Source organism: Rhinolophus ferrumequinum, chromosome 5 (assembly GCF_004115265.2).
Source record: "Rhinolophus ferrumequinum isolate MPI-CBG mRhiFer1 chromosome 5, mRhiFer1_v1.p, whole genome shotgun sequence".
NCBI classification, from domain to species: domain Eukaryota; kingdom Metazoa; phylum Chordata; class Mammalia; order Chiroptera; family Rhinolophidae; genus Rhinolophus; species Rhinolophus ferrumequinum.
Window position 1 is genome coordinate 43,746,861 of NC_046288.1, and position 26,047 is coordinate 43,772,907.

Here is a 26,047-nt window from a genome sequence, read left to right on the forward strand (position 1 = left end):
GACTGAGGTTGAGTTCCAGCTTGATCACTTAATCTGTATATAACCTAAGGTTAACTACCTACCCTCCCCAAACCTGACTTTTCTGACTTGTGAAATTGAAGATGTGATAACAGCTTTCTAAAAGTGGGCGTGTACACATTGAATCCCAACATCCTTTGTTAGCACATCCATGTTTCCAATGCGTAATCAAAGAAGCTATAATGTCCTGTATTTATATGTTATTCATATATTGTGCATTGGTCCCAACTTTGCTGTCCTTTCTTGATTATATGCTTAAGCCACTTTTAATGGACTTAAGTGGACTCTAAACACTGTATGAGTCATGAAATAATTAGGGAAAAGGAAAAACAATGTGAAAAAATGTGAAGACATAGCAATGGTCGTGAGCTACTAGTAAGGAGAGAAGATATAATAACTGAGTTGCCAACCTTGCCACCGCTTCGCTAGCCTCCTAAATGTTTTTAACTTCCTTTTGTCAAATTTATGAAAAAAAAAGTTTCCCCCACCCCCTCAAAAGCAGGGTTGTCCCCATGCCAAAAGACACATGAACCATTAATACTCATTCAAAAAGTGCACCTTGCTTTTACACCCAATTTATTCACATTTTAGAAGTCAAATTACGGGCAGTTAGATTATTTAGAAAACACACACACACACACACACACACACACACATAACCTTAAAAGAAGTATGGGTTACTTGATTCCTGGAAGCTGTTTCCTAATACAATAATAATGCACCAGATCACAAAGATCCCGATACCTGAGCATCGGGTAATGTCAGGTATACAAACTTATCCCTGGAAATGTGTTATCTATCTAGAAATGGTACTACATGCCAACAGAATGGGTTAAAAAATGTTTCCTACACACACACACACACACACACACACACATACACACACACACACACACACACACACACACAGTTAAATTCACCCCATCTGCTGCACTGCCTGCTAAAGACAAATGTATAGGAGTGGAGATAAAGAAGGGGATGAATGGAAAAGAGTTCAGGATCCAGTGTAAACCTGAAAGGAAATGAGGCAGTGCAGCGGGAGAGAAGATTTAGGGAAAATAAAGTAGGTTCAGCAGCACCATGTCTCAGAAGTCTTCTCCGTCGCTAAACTGGCAAATTTTCTCTAGGGGGCCATCAGTCAAATGACACTGAAATGGTAGCTGATTCTGTTTGTAATTCCCGTGTTGTCGAGGACCTTACGAGTACGAACCCAAGTTCCAGTCCAGGTCACAGTCCCAGTGCTCCCATTATCCTACAGAAAAATTGGTTGCTGTTAAGGGTTCCTGGAAGGTGTGACCTGATCAGAGGAAACAAGGCAGGTTTCTTTCCTTGCTGCCCTGGAGGGAAGAGACCTGTCAGGGTGTGAATAGGTTAGGTGAGAGGGGAATAGGGAGAAAGAAACTCGCACTTTTCTCCCTGATAGGATGAAGAGAGAAACCTCCCTGATAGGTGGTTTGGAGAGAAAAAGATACAGTGCCTGTTCTGCATCCTCGCGGTACCTTCGCTGCACCTTGGACTCCCCATCTCCGGTTTTGACCTGCCTCTGCGGTTGGACTCCACTTAGACCCAAGGATGGGCGAAGGCGAAAGCGAAGTCAGCATGGTCGGATGCGGCTTCCCCTGAAAGGAAAACTCAGCAGTGGGTGTACTCACGTTAATGTGTGAGTATGCATGTGTGATAACCCGCGACGCAGTTGGCCCGGCGCCGCCCTACCTAACCCCCGCCCCCCGCCCCCACATCCCTATAAAGGCCGTGCTCGCCACCGCCCTCCTCACAGTGGGGAGCACAGCCTGCCGGGGAGGTGGCTCCTGGGCTCCCCGCACAGTCACACTCCGAGCACTCGCACACTTGGAAGCACCTCCCCACGTCCCTCCCCTGCCCTCCTCTTGCTCTGCTTTTCTCTCTCTCACCACAAATAGTCGCCGACCGACTGCCAATCCGTTTCTCTCTCTCTCTCTCTCTCTCTCTATCTCTCTCTCTCTCTCTCTCTCTCTCTCTCTCTCTCTCTCTCTCTCTAACATGACTGACTGGGAAGAGGTGGCTCAGGCAGAGTAGCTCTGCTGGCGCAAGCAGGAGGAGCAAGAGGATTATTAAATAACGCAGCTCGACTCTGCAACTGGGAGTGGAGCGAAGGCGCCCAAGACCCGAAAAGGGGAGGGAGGGCATAGGAGGGGGTCTAGGGAAGACACCCCCGTGCCCCGAAGACATAAATCTCTGAGTGCCCGGGAGGAGCCGTAACAAGCAGCCAAGATCCTTCAAGGTAGTAAAGCTCCCGGTGCCCCTGCGCCCGGAGGGTCGTGAGTCGTGTGGCCGCCGCACTGGGGCCGGTCCCTGGCGGACACGGGGTTGATCGCCGGGCAGGTGACTGCGCCGTGCCCAGGAAGCCCTGGAGCAGCCCCCGCCCAGGCCTCGGGGGCCAGCTGTGGGCCCAGCGCGCGTGGCGTGGAGACCTGGCCTTGCGGGTGGGGTGGGAGGGAGGCGGGCAGGCTCGCTCGCTGTGGGCCGGCGACTCCTGGCGCTCTGCGTGGCCTTTTCCTCTGCGCTCCTGAATGCTCTGCTTCCCCGGGCCGCGGCCGCCGCTCCAGGGTGATGCGGAGCGCGGCCGGCCAAGGAGGCAAGAGTTGGCGCAGGCTCCGGGCCGCTCCCCTCCCCAGCCGCCGCTGTCCCGCAGGTAGGGGCGGCCGGAGGTGCTGGCGCCAGGGGCTGCAGGCGCCCTGGCGGGGGCGGCGCCGAGGAGAGGGAAGAAGAAGGAGGGGGCTGGGAGCCCAGGGCTCCCAGGGGAGCCGCAGTGCCTGATCCGGGACCGCCTCTTGCCTCCGCCTGCTTGTCCTCTGGCGCTGGCTTCCTGGATTGGAGGCGAGACCCTCCCCAGCGACGGCAGGAACGGCAGCGACTTAGTGTGGACAAATTGCTTTGTGGTGGCGCGTCAGTGGTTCCAGGGACGGTGTGTGTGTGTGTGTGTGTGTGTGTGTGTGTGTGTGTGTGTGTGTGTTATTCGTTCGTCTGTGTGTTCCTGTATGTTCGAGCTCCCGACTATGCGTTGGTTCACCTGAAAAGAAAATCAGTCCTGAACCCAAAGCGCAGGTGGCCCCTTGGGCCCTCTCATCTTTTGGCTTGTTTCCCAGGGACTTACACGCGGTGCCATCTAGGGGTAGGGGTGTACGGGAAGGGTGACGGAGGGATTTGTGAATGGTGCCTCTGCGCGTGGAGGCTGAGCTTTGCTGATGTAAAGGAGGAGGTATCCGGAGTGAGAAGAAAGGCTATTTATGGCCAAGAGTTGTGAAATTTCTCGGGGTTTCCTTCAGTGTATCTTGAGCTTGTTTCTCTCTCCCTCTCTTCTCCTTTCTGTCTCTTCCTCTCTTCCATCTCTCCTCTTTATTTCTCAGAATAAGAATTTCTAGAAGCAATTCTTGCTTTCCCCCTGCTCTGTCGTAGGACCTGGAATATGAAAGGAAGTTAGAAAATCACTTGTCTTTTACAGATGGAAAAACTGCTTCTTAGAATTCTCTTAGAAGATCTCTTGCCTTTTAATATTTTTATGTACTTATTCTCCACTGTTACCTCTTCAGGCCATCAATAGGCCCCACAAGACAGAAAGTACCTACTTGGTTTCAACAGCTTTCCTTTCTCTTATCTTTATAGTTGACTACCTTCTCACTGAAATGTAACAGTGACCCTCCATCCTTACACTTAAGAAAGGCTATTAAAAGTGATGTACACGTATTTTACTATAAAGCTAGCTGGTTTTATTAAAAGCCTTGGGAAGAAAAGAGGAACAGACACATAGCTGAGTTTATATTAATTACTACTGATTAAAAACTAGCTATTAAAAGATGTAAAATGCCATTAATCTAGGCTACACCAGGTTTTTTTTTGGTTTCGCTTTCTATTTGATTTTTAACAGGTACAAATTCCAAGGACACCTGAAGCTTAGAGATGACTAGGACAGTGTCTACCAACTGTGCTTTAGCAAATTTGTTTGTTCTTAAAAGTTAGCAACCTGTGCTTTTATAGAACCCGTGACAGGGTTGTGACTGAGTTAGTAGGACAGTGTCATTATTTTAAGTTGGGATGTCTCTACCGGCCTGCCAAGCACAGTGTTTTTAAAACATTGAAATTCCGTGTTACAACCACTCCTTAAATAATTTCACAGAGAAGAAAGAGAAGTAAACTAGTTAACATATTGTCAGAGTGATTTGTCTTCCTTTGATATTAATTAAGGAGGTCCTTATTTTGATCAAAGGATGTTGATTCCCCTCCCCTCCCCCCCCCCCTCTCCTCACCCCCCCCCCCCCCCAGTGTGGAAGTAGCTTTCCTTACCAGTCCTATTCGTTTAAAAGACAAAGCAGAGTTAGGGATGAATTATTTTGACTGTGTTATGTTCATACTGGTGTAAAATACATTTTCAACATTGGAGCATGTGCAGTTTTTTAAATTCCCTTTTATAACTTACACTGAAAGCCCCACTGAGTGTTGTTACATTAACTTTTCTGAATCATTGAGATTTTTAAATGTATTTGATGAACTGTATTACAATCACTAAAAAGTCACATTTATAAATATTTTGTACTTTGACACTGCCAGAGAATCAGCAACTGTTTATTATTTTAGTGATGTATTATTTACACTATAGAATGTAAATTTAAAACAAACTCATGAAGTGGAAAATAACAAATGTATTATATTTTATAGTTACTCAACTCTTTATTGCATTTTATTATTCAACATAGCACTCATAGCGATTGGCCTGTCACATGCAAGGTACTACCTAGACATGGAGAACCTAAGACTCCCTTGCTCCCTGCCCTTCAGGAGCTTACTTTCCAGTTGGGAGGAATCTAATGCTCATGCTTGAACAGAGATAACCAACCATGACAAAAAGAGATTGCATATCTAATAAGGACTGTAGGAGTTCGAGCATTGACAATAACCTTTCATACTGGGTTCTGGTTGCAAAGGCTTTAGGGGTAAGTAAGAATTTCTTGGTCCGGATCTTAAAGGATCCATAAGATTAGTGGCTTATAGATGAGACTACGAGGTAAAAGTTACAAGGTATGAAGTATAAGATTCATCTTGGAATTATGGAAAAGAACAAAACATATAAGGGAAGATAAATTTGTTTTGAAATAGATTTAGGTATTGCAAAGTGATTGAATTTGTTGTGCCAAGTGCAGGTGAGTCTGTTTTTGATGTACAGCATTCTATATACTCTATTCTTGGAATTAATTCTAACTACATATTTTAATACCTTAGAAAACAAATCTTTGAGTTTATATTACCTTTTAATGATCGAAATGCTCAACATACGCGTAGATTTGTAAACAATACTTACTCTTAGCATTTCAATATACCACATCACACTAAAGTGTTGAATTTGGTATTAATAACAAGGTGGCATATACAACCTCTTTATAGTGAGGTATTTGGGGTACATCCTTAACCGACCCTCCTTAGATATGCTCTGAAGGAAAAAAAGTATGCGATATATAAGAGCACAACTGTATTGATAGTAAGCATTTATTGAATGCTTAATATTTTATTCTTCATATAAAATGTGTAACCCATTAAGTAATTTATTTTCTATCATATTTTTAAGTTATTAGAGTTCATCCACATAGTAGTTCATTATCCTGACATTATTTTCCGTTGCTATAGAGCTATAATGAAGTTATAGAGCTTGTGGGGAACAATTTTAGATTGTAGCAACAATTTCAAAGATATTTTACCTATCTTCTGGTAAATAGGTTGTATTAATAATAGGAACATGTCCTATCTCTAAGCATTCTGAACTTATTTTTTTGTATATATGTTTGTTTTTGTAAATATACAAAATCGTTTGCATTTCTCCATTTAAGAATATAAGGGGAAATAATCTGAATTGACTTTGAGCCTGTCTATTCAATATGCCACCCCAGAAGTATGTTATGGTGACAGTAAAGAAATAGTACAAATATTAGATATGACTTTCAGTAAATAACAGAGTAGGATTACTTTCAGTTTAGTTGATTTAAAAGATTTTCACATATATTTTTTGTTGACAGTGAATAGATAAGAGTTATTCCAAAAATGAAAAACCTATTAAATCACCAATTTCATATTTGTGCAGGAATGGGATGATTTCCAAGGTAGTCAGAGTACAAACTAGACTATCTGTTAATTGGTCTCTTTTGAATTTGGTTTTGGACTATATGTCACAGGTGTATCGCTTTGATAATGTAATCTCTCTTACTGTATGACTGACAGCTTTTTCATGATTTCCCTACTGGATAGTGACAAAATCTGTTTGCTTTATGTTGAGAACGTACGCTTCTATAAGCAATATTATCTTCACTATGCATGAGTGTCAGTTAACAAAAAAATATAAAGTCTGGGGTGGGATAAGCAGTGGGAAAAGATAGGGAGATTGATGAAAAACACTATAAGAAAAGAAACATACTTCAACATGTAGCTTAAACTAAATATAACATAAAAATGTAAAAATGATCAGTCTAAACTGCAGTGGATACAGTACCAAGATATTGTTATCAGTTCTTATTTTAATATGACCATATTGCATTTTAAGCATTTTCATGTGGGCTAAATAAAACAGCAAAAAAAGTAGTGATTCCAAATGTGTGCTGGGGTCTGTGGTATGATATTAAAGCAAAAATTTAAAGCTATTTGCTTAGGTATTTGACAGTTGAAGTTTGTTGTTGCTCCAAATTGTGGCTCTGTACTTAGATTGACTTAAAGTACAGCTTTTGATTTTGCATTATTTATATGGTGTTAGCAATTTTTAAATTCTATTAACTTATTAAAATACTTGAGTACCATGACTATGTTCTGAAACTAAATAAAATCTAAAGCTCATTTATAAGGAAACATCTTATTTTCTAATGGCAAATTCTTAACCTAGAGTAGTAGTCCTCAAAATGTGGTTCCCTGAAAAGCAGCACCAGGGAACTTGTTAAAATGCCAATCCCACCACAGACTGACTGAATCAGAAACTCTGGGATGGGGTCGTCTGTGTGATTCTTCTGCACTGTAAAGTTTGAGAACCACTGACCTAGAGTACTAAACACTAAAACCCGAAGGCTGAGTCTTCTGCCCATTCTGTATGTAAGTACTTTCCTCAAATGGTAGAGATAACTAAGGTTTAACTATTTAGACCTGGAAGATACTGTGTTACACTCTCCATCAGAAGATTTTCGTGTTGACTTTATTTTTAAAAATTTAAGTGACTTTCTAATCCTGTGCACATATTTGCTAATGATTGGGGAAGCAATACATAAGTAGAATTTAACAGGACAGTAATGACTCAGGCTGGACCTTATTGATAGTCATTTATAAAGCCAAAAGTATGCCGAGTGTACAAAAGTTGACCATTTTCTGTTTAGTTTTGTTGACTCTTTTGTGATATTTTTGGTCTTGGTATGTAGTAATCATCTTTCTCTGTATAAGATTACAGTCATTTTAGCTGTGCAATAATAGTACTACCACATGTGTGGGACGTTCTAGAAGTCTTATCACTGAAATAAATTTTAGACCACATCTCAGCATCTTTCAAGATTATAGATAATGTGTTCACATCCTGTATATCTTTTAGTATCTCTCTCACTTCCTTTCCTCTTCTCTCTCCCTCCCTCCCTGCCTCACTTGTTGACTCTTTCCTTCCCGCTATCACTCTCTCTCTGTTACAGATATAAACTCAATCATCCCTTCCTTCCTTAAGGAAACCTTTCTTGGCCTCCTTTGCTACATCAGTTACCCTATTATATATCGTTTTACTTCCATGTTCTTCTACCTTGTGGTCCTTATTGCAATTTTAACCTTATGTTTATTTTTGTAATTGGTTCAGTATTGTATCATCAGGGATTCACCGTGCCCAATACATAGTAGATGTCCAATAAATATTGTTTGAATAACTCTGTGCCCTCATGCTATGCATGTTTCATGTTTTTCCAAAGGAAGACCCTCTAAGGAAGACTTTAATATAGAGTCCTAGAACATACAGCATGTGAAATAGGTATTGCTTTCCCTTCTACTTTGTAAATGATGACATGGCTACAACGTGCTGAACACGTCCTAAATGATAAGAAGTTTATATATGTTATGCCATGTGACTCATCTAATATTATAAAGATGTTTTCATGCATATTTTAGAGATGAGGAAACTGAGCCTTTCTTCTATGATTTGCCAAGCTGTCTAAACCAGAGTTAGATTGTTTTTATTACAATGATGCAGAAATTATGAAATGAGTAGACAAAGTGTGAAGGAGTGTGTCTTCGCTTTGTTCCCGATTTAACTCAGTGCCCAGCACTATCTGTGTACTATCTGCCCTGTTGCCACCATCTTCCATGATGCTGTTGTTGCTTCTTGGGTAATTGGAAGAAGTGATGAAGGACTTATAAGGCTAAAGCTCCTATCTTCTGGTTGTTCTTTTCAACACTGATATTTTGTACCCTCAGTACCACTCAATCACAATTCTCTTACCATTTCTGGTCAGAATCTCCCAACTCATTAGTGGAAATTTAAGCTGTAACAAGTATAATTTTAAGAACGAGTGCCATTATGTAGAGAATGTTCAAAAACTATTATAGATATTCTCCATATTTGGAGATACATGGCTTATCTTCTGGAAAGGTTCACTCAGAGCTTTGAGTACCTTGCTTAAGCAAAGTTGCTCTTAGGTGCAGTCCGTTAATCCAGTTTATCTCCCATGAGAAGGAAATATCACATGGTGGTATCAGTTTAGTTTCTTTTGGCTTTTACTCTTCAATTCATTTATTTAAATGTGGGTTTAATCAGTGTTTGAGTGTTTGTAGCAAAATAAATATTTAAAGGCTGATTCTGTAGAAGTCAGTGGATAATCAGAGTTAAATTTGATTATTCTGTAGCCCTCTACTAGACTAACTGTATGGAGTTATATATTTTATACTAATTAAATCAGTCAATAATGTGAATAATAGTGGATGCATTATATCAAGAACAAAACAAAATAATTGGTTGTTAACTGAGTATTTCAGATATCGCCAATTTTGTAGCTTTTGTCAGAATCTGTTTCTGTTACTGGACTAATTGAATCATTAACTGGAACCTCCTCATGCCCCTGATGCAGGACCAATCCTCCTGTGTAGTGGGAAGATTGACTGGTTTCTAGTCCAACATTTTGGGACTTAACATTACGCCACCCTTGATGTCCAGCTCTAATATTATATCATATGTATAATAATGCTTCTTTCTTATAACTGAAACTAATCTCTCACTTCATATATTTCCCTGCATCTTGATAAATTACCTAATGGTATTATTTCTCCTGTTCTTTGAGCAAGGCTTTTCTGACAGAGCCTTCTTTGTTCCTTTAAAGACTGGGAATCCTCCCTCTGAAACCATCTCATTTCCTGAGTCCTTTTATATGCCAGCAAACTCCTCCTAAAATACCACTTTCCTGAATCTTTAAACATTGCCAGCTGCTAGAGGTATGCTAAATTTTCAGTACTCACTCTTGAACCTCTGTGATGCCAACTACTTAGGGCATATTGCCATACCTCCTGATACTCAGGCTGGTTGGACTTTTTAGAACATTTATGGCTGGGTCTCTATAGCACTTCCCAGACTACGGTGATAGTCTAGTTCTGGGTTCTGGCCATCACCAGACTGCCTCATTTTGTTACATGTTATCTTCCCTTACCTGGCTGTGTCCCACTAAAGAGCTACCTCATTCATCATCACTGACAATGAACATTTTGTAAATGCTTATTATGTATAAGTCATTCTGTTTAAAAAAGAATGCACCTTGTATGGTTCCTGAACAGCATAACCCACAATGAACAAAATGCGTTCTTTCATGTCTTATTTGGTACACAAGTGTGATAAGTGTGTACAGATATACACAGAATGTGCATGTGAATTCTTTAGAATTTGCCTGTTTCTCCTTTTCTAGTCAGTTGTTAATTCAAGATGATCTGGTTCTTCTCCATTCTCCTTCATAACCTTATTTGAACATGATATGCTTGGAATGTAGAACAGCTGAAGAAACATACCCCAGATGGTATGATGCCTTCTCCAATTTTTCCCATTCGTTAATGAAACCTAGTGGTATTATGTTCAAGAAGTGTTTGTTAAGCCAGGTGTACTACCCCAGTTCAACTCTTTTGGGTGTCTCAGTCATATACCTTAATTAACAACCAAATTTAGGCTAGCATGTCATATTTCTTATGTGCCTATTCACTGCAATTAGCTCTTTTCTAGAAGTAGGTAAATACTGTGATTCTGTTAATGGGTTGTTATTGTTGTGTGTATGTGGCTTCTTTGTTTTTTGTTTATTTTTCACAACAGTAGGAGACAACTTATCAAAAACCTATATCAGGTTTACAAATAAAACTAAACAAGTATACATGAATAAAGGCATGGCAGAAATAAATGCAAATGTAGGCTTTAACACTCTAGGCCAGGAGTGTCCAAACTTTTTTCAACGTTTTTCACCAAGGGCCATATGCGGTAAAATACACAAGCAGCCGGGCCGCTCACTCGAGGTGAAGTACGTATTGCCTCACCTGGTTTATTTAAGTAAACTAAATATATTTTTGGAATTTGCTGTTGGCCAATTAACAATGGATTATGGATCATAGTTGGTCTGCGGGCTGCAGTTAGGACACCCCTGCTCTAGGTAATTCATCCTTTAGAAACTATTTTTATGTTTGTTTGGCTTTTGTTTATTTATAGATATACAAGTTACCAGAGCATTCAGTCTGAATGAACTATGAACTATGGTTACTGAGTAATACTCCTTTATAAATAACATTCAGTAATCTTTAGGGCATTCAGGAAAAGTTTGAAGGCAGAAAAGCATATAAATATCCCAGAAACATCAGATGAGATGATTAGGAAAAGGAAGAAAATGCCTTTAAACCAAATTGAATTCATATTAGAAATGAAGACTAAGAGTAATTTACTACAGGTAAAGTTTCAAAATATCTTATTGATAACAAAATGATAGATCTGTACGTTCCTAAATTTTAAAAGGAATTTTACCTATTGGTCAGGTAGCTCAAGGATAGGAATGGATGAAGCACTTTAAAAATGAAAGAGTTTTAATTTGAGTATGGGACAGATTGGTAAATTTGAAGTTCTGGATATCTTCCAGTCCCCCTTCCAATCTGCTAGAACTGTTTCCTTGTCAACTTTGATGCAATGGAGCTATCCAGGGTACTAGACTCCTGCTGAACTCGTCTTTGAAAATTGTGCAACAGATTTTGTTGCTTTTGTGTTTACTAATCCCAGGGCCTGCTGTTGGCAGACACTATATCATTCACACGGAGTGACTAACATTCCATCATTTGGTTTATTCCAATGGATGCTTCAGGGCTCAATTCAAATGTAAATTCAAGGAAGGCTACCCCAGTCCCATGCAAGAAGTCTTCTCTGAGTTTCAGGAACAGCCTGTGTACATTACTGTCACATCTCCCCTTACAGTATCATAATCACTATTTGCTTGTACTTCATGCCCACATGTGAGCTCTGGAGGGAGGGATTTTATATTTTATTCTCTTTTTCAAGCAGTTGGTCTAAATCAGTGATGTGAAGATCCTCAGTAATTGATAAATGAGTGAATACTGCTTAAGAGTGACTTGAATTTTGTCCATCTTATGTGAGCTACTCTCAGTATTAGCGACTGTCCTGAATCACATCTAAGTTCACTTTGAATATTAGCCTCCATAGCTTTTTCATGGACTGAAAATTTGTTTTAAACTTGGAACTGAGTAATCCAAAATGGTTGAAAGTCATGAAAAAACTTAAAGGACTGGAGGGATTCTAGGAACTATGGCAGATATACCCATACTAATTAGGGAGAATGAGGGTCAAAGGAGAGTCTGGTTTATCACTTCCTCAAACCAGAATCCAGACTGCACATTCAGTTTTAAGGCTTTGGGGATATGGCATTTCCTCTCATTTCTCATAACCCAGGTCCACATTTTAAAATGTCTGTAAATCTGAGGCCATGTGAGGCTGGCAGTATTTTTTCATTCACTAAACAAATGTTACTAGGCCCTGTGTATATGTTAGTTCCTGAAACATATGGTTCCTGTCCTTCTGAAACATACAGTTTAGTTCCTACTTGCAGTAACCATGTTATCCGTGGTTCTTGGAGAGAATGGAAGTTGGTAGACTTGCATTCTCAGTCTTCTTGTAGCCACGTTAGTGACCTGGACAACCATACAGAGTAAGTGTGCTTTTTTCCAGTACTTGGCCCCCACACATAGCATTGCTCTTAATGTCCTTTGGGGTAATAATTGACTATATCATCATAGAAACACACTTTTACTTACATGTGATACATCCTGTCCCTGCTGTAATACTGACTTAACTGATAACTTTTACATGATGTTGGTAATTTGTGTGCCTATTTATCTCTTCCCTTATCGGGATATTTCAAGAATAGTGAGATACCACAGTTTATCTTTTGGTCAGAAATTCTCTGTATTTCACAAGTGCATGAACCATAGGAAATGGTTGTGTGGCCTTTTGTGGAGGATGTTTTCGCTTAGTAGTTCTACCTTTCACTTTTTTTAAAGTATATATACTATCTGTCTGTAGGTCATTATTTATCTTTCCTGTTGTTGTTTCTGTTTTTGTTTTGTTTTTTTCCTTTTACTTGGTGTTGGCAGAAATGTTTCAATTTGAAGTATTAAAAAAGAAGTTTTATTTTTTAAAGATTTTTCCCCCTTGGTGATCTAGTTATATAATTCAGAAAAATAACATGGATTCAAAATAACTTAGATATAAAAGAAAGGATTTTTAAAGTGTAAAAACTGAGTAAAACAAAAGTTTTCTTTAACCATCCCCCCAAAAACTCATAGTTTGGAAAATTAATTATTTCTTTGCTAAATATTTAGAATTTTGTCAAGTAATATGATCATCATTAGTTTTAGGGATTGAAAACCACTAGAGCCATTTTTATAATAATACTAGAGATGAAACACTCCTGTAAAAACTATGTTTAGTCTGTCTCAAAGAAGAGTTGCCTTAAAACTGATTCAAGAGTGAGTATGATAGGTGCTCATGGTTTAGATGTTTTATAATGAAACTGTTAAGAGAAAGGGATGAATTTCGGCAATCATGTGAATCATTTGTTTTATGTAAGCATAGCCCCGGGAATCCTCAGCACTCAGTCAACCCTAGAACTCCTTAGGGACCAAAAGTGATGATTGCCTCTGATGTAGATTGTGGTCAGGAAAAGATGGGGACCCGCTGTGATTACATTCTTCTTTTCTTCTTCAGTGGAAGAAGGTAATGAGTTTACACGTCCATCAAAACCAGTTTAAGACCCTATACAAATATTACTGAATTAAAATGTTTTACTGAAATATTATTTGATATTAATCAAAACTTGGATCGATATTTGTTAAATCTGTGTATATACAAACATACACATGTATATAGTAACATGATGTCTTATAATGGGACCTGTCTTGTCTAAATTTTTTTAATGGTCTGTGTATTTTTAGGTTTTCTTTTTTTTTTTTTTTCCCCAGGGAGATGGGTAAATCAGTCAGTGCTTTCCTGAAAACTGGAACCAGTAGTGTATATATCTATATCATCTATCTATAAGAAGATTTATTCTAAGGAATTGTCTCACATGATTGTAGAAGCTGGCAAATCTGAAATCTGTAGAACAGGCTGGTAGGCTGGAAACTCAGACAGTTTGAGAAAGAGTTCCTTCTTCTCCAAGAAACTTCAGTTTTTGCTGCGGAAAGCCTTCAGCTAATTGGATGAGACCCACCCACATCAGTGAGGGTAATCTACTTAAAGACAGTGAGTCCAGCTCATTAATGGCATCTACGAACACTTTCACAGCAACATCTAGATTAGTGTTTGACCAAACAATTGAATACCATAGCTGAGCCAAACTGACCTACAATGTAACCATCACAGGGGATGAGGTATAATATGTTAACAAGCCCTTTCTGGTTTACGTGATAAGTTCATGTACACATGTTTTTCCTTTGGCCATAGACAGTTTAGCATTAGTTGGTTATTGGTATTTGTAGGCATAGGTCATCATTCATTTGTTCTTTATTCATTTTGTAATCAATTTATTTATTAAGAATGCACTATCTGCAAGAGACAATGCCAGGCAATTGAATAATTTAAAGAAAATGAATGACAGAGGCCCTGTCTTTTAAGTGTATTAATTTTGGTGGAAGATCGACCAGTATATTAGATGGATGTATAAGTAAATTTGAAGAGTGAAAATGTACATTTTTCAACCCTGTCAATTAAATGTCATTTTCCCCATGAGCAACCAAAAAAAAAAAAATCATGTCAACAGTTAATAGGATAAATTACTATACTTATTAATTTAAGTATAACTCGTGTAAAATTGGATTATGAAAGGTATACTTGCCCACTGCACATCAATTTCATTTAGACAATGTTGGTGGTGAATACATTTTAAAGGGTTTGTATTTGTATTCAACCTATGCAAAGGTGATTCAGTATATACTCAAACAGGTCTGAAAAAAGGACTGTCATGTTTTATTGATAGTCTTGTTCTTCATATAGCATAGAACAGTATACATCTTCTTTACTGTCTCTGAATGGGTATTTTCTCACGGCACTTTCTCATTCCATAACTACATTTTGTTTCTCTTTTCTTATTCAATGAATGTGAACTGTCTGACTGACTTTCGAGGCCCTCTGTAAGCTCACCACACCTTGTTAATTCAAACATAAATCTTCTACTTTGTTAAGGCCTTGTAATTTAGAGCACCTTCACCCAGGCAGCATCTGTATTTAATCCTTTCTGTTTATGCAAATCTAAGCTGTCATTACAGGCCTAACTCCATGAAACCTTCCATGACGACTTTAACCCGCCTGGGGAGTTTCCTTTGCTGCACTCTGAGTTGTGAGCAATACCTAGTTGGCCCCAGACAATTAAGTACAGTCTGTTCTGCTACAATGCATTTTTCTGTAATGTGAATTAGCTTCTACACAATGGATAAATAGGGGAATTATGTTAGTAAAATGCGGAAATTGCTTCACATGTGATTTCCCCCCCCAGCATATTAATATTTAGCTTTACCAATTATAGCTGAATGAAAAGCAAACTACTATAGGCAAATGCAAAATACAATAGAGGGATACCCAGTCCACCAATCCACTTTCATCTTTTTTAAAAGAGGAAAAAGTTTATTCATTTTCTGTATAATTTTTTTTATTAGGAATTTTACATTATCCTTTTAGGCATATAGGATTTTTATAAAAATTGTTATGATTTTGTGTAGAACTCTGTGTTATAAGTTGTATAGATTTTAAGTGTTTCTACCAGGCTCTATTTTTGGAGGTATAAACTCAATTATATTTATTGTCCAATTTTTTAAAATGAAAGAACACATATGTTGCAATAGCAGCAACTGAGCACATGAATTTCAAACCACTGAATACTTATTGAGCATCTACTATGTGCCAGACACTAGTGCTAATGTTGGATGTATGACAAATGAGCAAGGGAGACTCAGCAGAAGTCTTGCATGATGGTAGTTTTATTGCTTAGCTCAGTAGATGAGGAGGAAGAGAGACAATAAGTAGTAACTGTGACCTTTGTTCATATTCCTCCCTCTGCCTGATATGCTCTCTCATTCCTGCTTTATTTAGCCATTTCTTCCAAAACTTCATCACTCAACTCAAACATCACTTACTTATATCAGCTTAAACTTTCAGAACATGTACTTTTTTTTATAGCACTTAAGGTTAACTGTAATTTTACAGTTATTTGTGAGATTATTTAGATAATATTTTTCTTTTCCTTAGACTGTAAGTTAAATGTGAATAGACATTGTATTTGTTTTTATCCCAGCAATGTATTCCCATTTCTTGGCAAGAACTTACACACACACGCACACACACACACATCCGTGTACTCTCACATACATACACATGACAGGTATTAATATATATTATAAGTGTAATATATATTATAAATAGATATATAGCAGGTATTCAATAAGTTTTAGTGCATGAATGAATGGATAAAAAAATTTTTCTTTATTTTTTTAACAACTAAATTTTGAATATTCTTGCTAGAGTGAGTCATTATTTTTCTGTCCATATCACTTTTGTTATCACCACATTTCCCCGTAGTGTATGAATTTGTGGAAGTTTGTGACATACACACACACACACACACACACACACACACACACACATATACCTGTATATATATATATTTTTTTTTTTTTCCTCACAAGTGTTGCCTTACAATCTATTTTTTTTTTTTTAAATTGGGGAACAGTGTGTTTTTCCAGGGCCCATCAGCTCCAAGTCGTTGTCCTTCAATCTAGTTGTGGAGGCTGCAGCTGAGCTCCAAGTTCAGTTGCCAATTTCAATCTTTAGTTACAGGTGGCGCAGCCCACCATCCCATGTGGGAATTGAACCGGCAATCTCCTTGTTCAGAGCTTGTGCTCTAACCAAGTTAGGCACCCAGCCGTCCCTCCAACAGCTCAGTGGCAGCTCATTGTCTTCAATATAGTTGTGGGGGGCACAGCTTACTGGCCCATGTGGGAAAGGAGCCGGCAGCCCTGTTGTTCAGAGCTCGAGCCTAACCAACTGAGTTTTATGGCTGCCCTATATTTTTGTTTTATAAATCTTTATTAAATACATTATAGAAAGAAAAATGTTATAGGCCCCAGAAATTCTTGTGGTTATATCTTCCAGAAATTGCAAAATTAAGAGTAGACAAAATCTAAAAACTTAGAGAAGAAAGTATAGAACGGTATTTTTGTTACACTTGACTACAGAAGGATAATTTGAACAAGGCCCTAAGAACAAACACTTAAAAGAGGTAATTGGTGATTTTTGGAGGAAGCTATTGATATTTTCATTAAAATTAAGACTATCTAAACATCAAAAGTCACCATCAATTAAGAGAACAGAAAAATCACAAACAAAAATCTTTGCAATGAACGTCAATGGTTAGGTATTCAGAATACATAAGGAAAGCCAACAACACAACAATAGGTGACCAACAACCCAACAGAAAAATAAAATAGATTAAAAGATATGAACTGGCAGCTTATAAAAGAGGAAACTCGTAGGAAAGTCAACATGCTCAATCTTACTAATAATTAGGGAACTACAAAGTAAAATAGTGGCATGTCATTTTGTAGTACTCATAATGATAGAAATTAAGGTTTGGCATCACTTAGTTTTGGTAGGAATGCAGAGTAGTGTTAGTATGCATTTCTTGTGAGAACGTCAATCATTATAGACACTTTGGAGACCATTTGGTAATGTCTAGTAAGGTTGAAGATATGAAGAATCAATAATCAAGCAGTTCCACTCCTACGTTTTACATTAAAGAAATTCACTTGTGTATCAGAATACATTTGAAAAAAAGTTCAATGCAGCATTTTTTTAAATAATGAATAACTGGCAACAATCTTAATTGCTTAATTGTTCCCAGATATACATTTATAAGAGTTTAAAACCATTTATTTTAGTCTTAAACATGCAAATCAAAGTTACATATTGTATATGGCTACATAATATGTATAAAAATGGATGCTGTGTACCAAATTTTGGATAGTGATTTCTTCTGGGAAGGGAGGAAGGAGAAAAAAAAAAAGAAATTGGAAATGAGTTATATTAGCTGCACGATTTAATATAGAGTAAAATAATATTTGTTCATTTTACAGAGAGGTTGTGCCCACAGTCACTCAGCCTAAGCTGTGCCCCAGGTCACATGTTCCCTGTCAGGGTGCTGACATCTTTAATGCATGTGAACTGTGCATTCTTTTCATACTGCATTCTCCCAAACACTGTTATTTGTATATCCATTGCTTCTTAGGTCATTTTGGCACCCAAGCTATAAGATATCTTTTAAAAAAATTAAAGATAGAAACTAATTTTCAGTTTGTTTCATCTATTACTTTTTCTCCCAAACTTAGTCGGAATTTCTTTCTTAAAATTTCACTTTAGTATAGCTCACAGCTTTTCTGAACATGCTCCCATCCTTTGCCTGGTCAAGTTATAACTAGGTCATGTTTACATTCTTGCCAGGGCAAATTTATTGTAGAAGGCAACCTTTACTGTTCATTTAATTAATTGTAATTTCAAACCTTGTACATGCTCTTTCCCACCCAATACAATTTGTAGGGGACAAGATTATTTTAAGTGGAATGTCATTCAGTCAAGTACATATGGATCACCAAGTACTTCTTGAAACACTCATCCCACCGCCAACTATTAGTAATTGCTTCACTGTCACTGCCTTGGATATAAGTTGATGTTTTTGTGAAGGTGGACTCTGATTTAGTAATGCACATAGTGAAACAGCTGGGTAAATACTTATTTAAAGTAGTGAGGAAAAACAAAAGATAAAGTAGTATAATATAATTGCAACATATCTAGTCATTTCAGGCATGGAATGCCAACTGGATTCTTAAGGGACTTTGGTGATTTAGAGTGCTTAGAGAATACAGTAGGATCACATATGAGTTTTACACCTTCTACGTATATAGCACAATTAATTACATGAAACCAGTTTCAGATATTCAGTCTACTATTGTAATCACTAAGTAATATGTGTGAGGAAAAATTTCATTTAAAATATTTTATTCTAAGACTTAGTTCCCTCTTTGAGAATTCAAATGTTCCATTTATTCATTTTTATTAGTTATGTACTCTTTTGTATAATACAGTAATTAAACTGTTGTTATCTAACATTCTAAAAATCAACCTAAGGGATCAGCTTACTTAAATTACTTACTGCTTGAGAAATATTTTTGCAAGTTTTAGGACCATTATTATGTTTACTTGAGTAAATAAAGTGTATTTTCTGGCTATATATAGTTTTGATAAGAAAAATCTAATGGCCAGGAAATTTCCGGCTATCAAGTAATGTAATAAAAATAAAATAATTTAATTCTATTTGCTTTTTAGATGACATTTGAAATGCTAATCCTATCCTTTTGTTACTTTCTACCTTTAAAATATTCTGGTATCATAGGCGCAAATGAGATTTCAAATCAAAATCTGAGAGCAGAACAACTTTCCAATTTACCAAACAAAATACATCATTTTTTATGCAGAAGGTAATCTCAACTTAGTGAATGCAGAATGCCACTTAATCAAAATAACACTTAAATAATTAAAGAGTTATAAAACAAAACTAGGAAGGGTGAAAGAAACAATAATTGTAGTTGTGTCTGCCTTTTGCCTTATATGTTATTGCCTTTAAAATAAAATTTCATTGCTATTCCAATTTTCTCTTCAGTCCTACCTGGATTCGCATTGCCCATAGACTTGGGCTGACTGTGTATTTAGTATTTTAATACCTATTGAACTAAAAGTGATTTTGTTTTTTAAATTCACAATCTGGATGTAGGAACTGACCAATAATGTCTGACAGAGGATTATCTTTATGCAAACATTGTTTTACAGATCATGTTATAGATGTTTCATTATTCTTTTAACTATATTAATACATTTTTATCTGTGAAGTGTCTCACAGTCAAAATTATATATTTTTTCCTTTACTATGTCTTCATCATTTGGAAATCTTTAACACTGAAGCCAAAACTTAATATCCTTTGCTTAATACGTGCAATGAAAACAAAATAAAATAAGACTTAAATAGCAAATAAATTTTAAATGAGAAAAAAATGTTTCAAAGTAAAATATTCAACTAAAATAGTGAACAAGTGAGATAAGGACTGTTCTTCTTTTCATACATGATTACATAACCTCCATATTTTTTTGCATTCTTGCATTTCTGATCTTTTGAAAAGTACCAAATTTATATAGCACAAATGTAGAATTTTAATCTACAGTACAAGTATAGAAGATCAGAGGAATATTTTAATATGTAAAGTGTCTTTAAATTTTTATAAAGTATAAAATAATACTTTCCCCCAATTATGCTTTTCCTTATGTTTAAATTTAACAAATGTAAAGGGTATGATCTCTAGATCATTTTTTCCCTTTTAAATCGTCTCCTCTGTACTACTTATTACCTCTGATTGAGCCTGGGAAAACAATTACCATCATTCTAATTGCTGGCTAGTTTGGTCTGCCAGCCTGTACTTGGTCCAAGGAGCAGATCACAAGAAAGGTGTGAGTTAAATAATAAAAGAGGGAGGTGGGGTTGGAAGATTTAGTTTAATATTGTTATTTTTATTTACTGTTTTTGAATTTGACTAAGGTAAATTAGTGTAACATTATATTAGCTAATTTTGATGTGACCATATCATGTTCATAAAATATCTTAATAGTCGATGATTATTTATCCAAAGGACAATTCATCTATTAGAACAGCATGCTTTTGAAAATATTTCCCTAGAACATTATCGATTTTCTTTAACTTAAGGATGTGGCACTGATTTGGCCATGCTCTTCTGTGTTTGATTTTTGTCAAATCAACATCAAATGCTGCTATGAATCTCTGAAAACACACACAGATTACTTGCCTTTTAAGACACTATAATATCCTTTATAAAAGTGTTCAACATATAAGATTAAGTATTCATTTTTATTAGCTCAGTAATGTATGAGATTAAATCATAGTCCTTTTTTCTTTTTTTCTTTTTTTGTCTTCGGACTACTACTTCTTATATTTTGGTAATTTTGTTTATTTATTTACTTAGCTGTTTTATTTATTTACTCAGTTTCTTATTGCAATTTTATTTATGCATTTTAAAAACTTTGTTTACAAACTTAAAAATTTAACACTGATTGAGTACATATTGTGTGCAAGACAAGTACCAAATGCTTAACTTTCTTGGTCTCATTTCAGTCTCAGAACAATCCTATGAGATAAATTCTTTTTAATCTCCATTTTTGTTTGAAAAATGGAACCTCAGAAAAATTAATAAATGACTGCATAGCTTGTATGTTGTGGAATAAGTTATTTCCTTTTATCTTGCATAGCTTTACTATATCAAATAAAGTGTTCCATTGTAAAAGGGACTTTACAAACCAGAAGTTGTTCCTTTTTATTAAAATAAGCATCTTTGCATCTTGTACCTGTAGATGTGAAAGTAATATTGGCAATGTTCAAACATCTAAGTGGCTACTATAAATTTTCTGAGAAAATAATTTTATGAAATACATGTCTCGAAACCACTAGTATTTGAAGAGATCAGTATACTGGAGGCAAGAGGCTTAAAATCCTAGAAAGTTACCATGGCATAATTATTTCATGTTTGAAAATGAGGTGAATGCATCAATAAACACAAACATTTAAAATCATTTTCACATTTATATTAAAAACAGAATTGTCATTTTGTTAGTCTGTACCAATGTAGTTTCATTAAAAGAAAAATGGTATTGCAGAAGTATGTGAACTTATAATGTGTAGGTTAGAATGTGATTAATTTTAAGCAAGATAATACATTAGAAGACTTTTAAAGAGTGAATTTCATTATTTTTTTTACTTTTAAGACTTTTATTAAAAATATAGTCAGCATACAATATTATATTACTTTCAGGTGTACACAATAGTTATTCAACATTTGATACCTAAAAAAAGTGATCACCATGATAAATCCAGCAACCATCTGACACCGTACCATGCTATCACTATATTATTGACTATATTCCCCATGCTGTATGTTACATCCCCATGACTTACTTCTTTTATACCTGGAAATTTGGACCACTTATTGCCCTTCACATTTCCCCCTCCTTTTAATTTTTCAGTTACAGTTGACGTTCAATATTATTTTATATTAATTTCAAGTATACACCATATGATTAGACATTTATATAATTTAAGAAATGGTCCCCCTGACTAGTATCCACCTGACACTATACATAGTTTTTACCATATCATTGACTATATTTCCTATACTTTACTTTATATCCCCAGGGTTATTTTGTAACTACCATTTAGTACTTCTTAATCCCTTCACCATTTTCACCCTGACCCTAGCTCCCCTGCCATGTATCAACCTGAAAAATCAAGTATGCATCTGATATCATACATAGTTGTTACAATATTATTGACTATAATCCTTATGCTATAAACTACATCCCCATGACTACTTTGTAACAACCAATTTGTATTTTCTAATCTCTTCCCCTTTCACCCACCCCCAACCTCCCTGCCCCCAATCTGGCAGCCATCAAAATGTTCTTTGTATCTATGCGTCCGTTTCTGTTTCTTTTTTGTTGTTGTCATTTGTTCTTTAGATTCCGCATATAAGCTAAATCACATTGCATCTGTATTTCTCTATCTGACACTCCACTCAGCACAATACCCTCCAGGTCCATCCATGCTGCCGCAGATGGCAAGAACCCATTCCCTTCCATGGCTGAGCAAGATTCCATTGTATATATGAACAACCTCCTCTTTATCCATTCTTCTATCAATGGACAGCCAGGCTGCCTCCACATCTTGGCCATTGTAAACAATTCTGCAGAGAACATATGGATGCACACGTCCCCTCGAAATAGTGTTTTGGTTTTCTTTGAATAAATACAAGGAAGTGGGATTAATGAGTCCTTCTTTGTCTTTTGTTATAGCCTTTGTTTTAAAGTCTATTTTGTCTGTTTTGTCTGGAGTAAGTATGGTTACCCCAGCTTTTTGTTTATTTCCATTATCATGAAATAACTTTTTCCATTCCTTTACTTTCAGTCCGTGTCTGTCTTTCAACCTGAAGTGAATCTCTTGTAGGCAATGTATATGAGGGTTTTGTTTTCTTATCCATTCAGCCATCCTTTCTTTTTGATTGGAGCATTTAATCCATTTACATTGAAAGTAATTGTTGATTGATATGTAGTTATTGCCATTATATTATTCATATTTTTTATCTTTTTTTTTTTTTTTTTCCTTCTTAAAGAAGTCCCTCTAACATTCCTTGTAATACTGGTTTGGTGGTGATGCACTCTTTTAGCTTTTTCTTGTCTGGGAAACTCTTTGTCTGTCCTTCGATTCCTAGTGATAGCCTTGATAGGTAGAGTACCCTTGGTTGTAGGTCTTTCCTTTTCATCACTCAGAATATTTTGTGCCAATCCCTTCTGGCTTGCAAAGTTTCTGTTACGAAATCAGCTAGTGGAGGCCCAGGACAGCTACTGCCTGTGACTAGCTTGAGACTACCTAGTCCCAAGGAGCTACAAAGGAGCTACAAAGTGATCTATCACTGGTTGCTGCTTGTACTGTACCTGGAGGTGCATGGGAGAAGCCACGCCTTGAACCGAGGATGGCTGCCACTAGTACTGAGTATGAGGTAGCTCTGCAAAAAACCAGGACACTCAGACCTGCTGCCACCTGCCAGCTCCCATAAGGCTCAGCTGATAATAATGCCTCCTGTGGTATGCAAGTTGGGTGAGGCAGGGTCTCAGTGAGTCAGCAGCGTGGAGCAGCAGAGTTCTTCAGGCCAATTAGATTTAGATTTTGCCTGTGGTAGCAGGCTCAACACAGGAAAGATGGCACCTGTTTGCCACCTGCATAGGAGGAAGGCTATATGCAAGGAAAATGGGGACTTTCCTCCAGCCCTCATCCTGAAGTTACACAATTCAACCTCTACCCATATTTCACTGGTGACCTCAGAGTCACCACCCCTCTGCCAGAGCCCAAGATGGGTGCCTCTGTGGGCTCTTTTAGTGGACGTCTGGGTTTCCTGCAGCCTTCCATCCCACCCAGATGGTTAGAATCCCCACTGTTTTTCACAGCCAGAAGTTGTGGGGTCTCCTCTTCCCAGCACCAGTACTCTGGCTGGAGAGCCTGGTGTGGAGGGCTGGGGTCCCTTACTCCTTTGTGGGAAACCTCTCTGGCCGAGATATTTTTCCCAGTTTTTAACTACCACACATGGTTGTTGGACCAGCCCATTTTGTATCTCCGCCCCTCCTACCAGTCTCCATGTGACTTCTTACTATCTTTAGTTATAAAACTTCTGTTTAGCTAGACTTCAGATGGTTCTCCAGGTTTATATTTCTATAATTTAGTTGTAATTTTGATGTGTTCATGGGATGAGGCAAGCATAGCATTTATCTACTCTACCATCTTGGATCTCCTCAAATTTTAGTAATATAACTTTATAAGTTATAGGTACCTTTTGGGAGTTGATGAAGTTAGTGGTCCCCCTTCCCCCTGCCACCCTAATAAGCATAGAAGCATAAACAAAATAAATAGTGTCTGTAAGTTCCAGTAGTGTGTAGATCTCCTGAAATGTCCATGGATTTACTTTGAAAAACCTAACACAATCTCTTGAAAATATTCACTCAAGAAGTATTATGTAGAAAACTTTTGCATTGTTAATGTACCTGGTTTGATCATATCCTTAATAAAAGATGTGAGGAATGAAATGTATTTTAGAATGTGAAAGGTATCTTGATTTTACAAGAACTTTCTCTGTACTTCCTATGGCATCTTTTTCAAAATCCAGTGATGTTTGTAATTGCAAGTAATAGAGAATTCTGATAATACTTTTAACATTTGCCAGCCATTAATCTAAGAATTTTACACATACTAACTCATTTAGTCCTCACAATAAGGTGATAGAGTGATATTTTTCTCATTTTACAGATGAGGACATTGCAGGTTAAAGACGTTAAGTAGTAAATAGGCCAAGATCACATAGGAAGTAGTTGAGCGGGGCCTGTAATCTATAACATTAACCACTTCACTAGATAAGACATGGAGCCTAGCTAAAGATTTCTACATAAATGTATGCATATTTTGTTGTTGTAAGGTCAAACTATTTGGTGGCCCTTTCAAAAACAGTGGGAGTCTAATATTGGTGAAATAGAAGTTCACTTCTCTTTCATTGGTACTTAAAGAATACACTTGATCTTCATATTAGAGGTAGTGCTATTAACCCAACATTAACTGGGAAATAACTTACAGCAGTTGGACTAATAGATGTCTGATGTCCTTTTTAGTTGTCAATATTTAGTGATTCTTTAAAAAAGTGATCATTTTGGGCGAGGGAAATAAATAATTGAAATTAGAATTGATCTCATGAATAAATAACTTCGGCCTCTGACAATTTTGGAAACACTGTTTATAATGAACTAAAGTATGAAGCTTGTTTAGACAATTTAAAATCAGAAATAGGCTTGGTCTTAGCTGAAAATTTTATTTTTACAATATTGATTTTGAAATTATTTAGAACTTAGCTTAAAATATTTAGTGATGCAGAAAAATTGAAACATTCCATAAAGAGGATACAACAGGCCAATATATCTTTCATATTCAAGTTGTTTGTATTAAAAGCAATCACATTATGTTTTTCATTTCAGTGTAAAATAGTTAGAAAGTTTATAGGTAGGACATACCATAAGAAAGTCTGAAGTCATCAGTCTTTATGCTGACTACCTGAGCTGTGTTCAATTTTCCAAAGGAATAGAAATCAACATTACTCTGCATTTTAAATGCATTTTTCTGTTCTTTTTGAAAAGGGACCCCATAGTAATGTAGTTTGCAGATGTGGGGAAAATGTGGGGTTTCTCACATTTCTGGAAAGTTCTTGCTTAGTCCTTAGTGGGGATACATGTCCTCAGTCCTCCCTCTTGCCAATTTAAATGAAAGCGATGCATGATTTGTGACCAGTTGTGTATATGTAGAAACTCACCTTTTAAAAAATGTCATTACTAGCTTGTGAACATAAAAACACTTATTTATCCTTATTCCTCATTCATCTTTATCACACCTGTCAATGTCCTGATTGTAATAGCAGTATATTTTTAAAACCAGTACTGACCAACCAACCACCATGATGTTTTCATGTATAGGGCACCGTAATTGAAAAGAAAGACCGATATTTAAGTAAGCGAGCTTTACTTGATCGAAATATCTTTATAGAAAATACATTTGATGTAGTGCATATGTTTATTATTTATATATAGATGGCTTTAAAAATATTGTCTAGTTAAGGATCCTAAATAGTTATTAGTTCAGTGAACAAATGTACATCCATATCTATATATCTATATCATCTATTTCTATATCTATATATCCATATCCAAATCTATATCTCTATCCAAATTATTATATATATGTCTCTCTATATCATATATATATATATGTATACATATATATATATAAAA

At 36.8% G+C, this 26,047-nt stretch overlaps 1 protein-coding gene across 4 annotated transcripts in view; it reads left to right on the plus strand.

Annotated features, from left to right (window-relative positions):
- The first annotated feature begins 1,844 nt into the window (after nt 1-1,844).
- Nucleotides 1,845-26,047, plus strand: part of CCSER1 (coiled-coil serine rich protein 1) — a 1,122,560-nt gene continuing 1,098,357 nt past the window's right edge. For 2 of the 4 annotated variants that reach the window (XM_033105324.1, XM_033105323.1), the window contains exon 1: nt 1,845-2,278. The gene's annotated coding sequence lies outside the window, so the exon portion shown is untranslated. The remainder of the gene's footprint in view (nt 2,279-26,047) is intronic. The other 2 variants (XR_004422964.1, XM_033105325.1) reach the window with 1 other exon arrangement.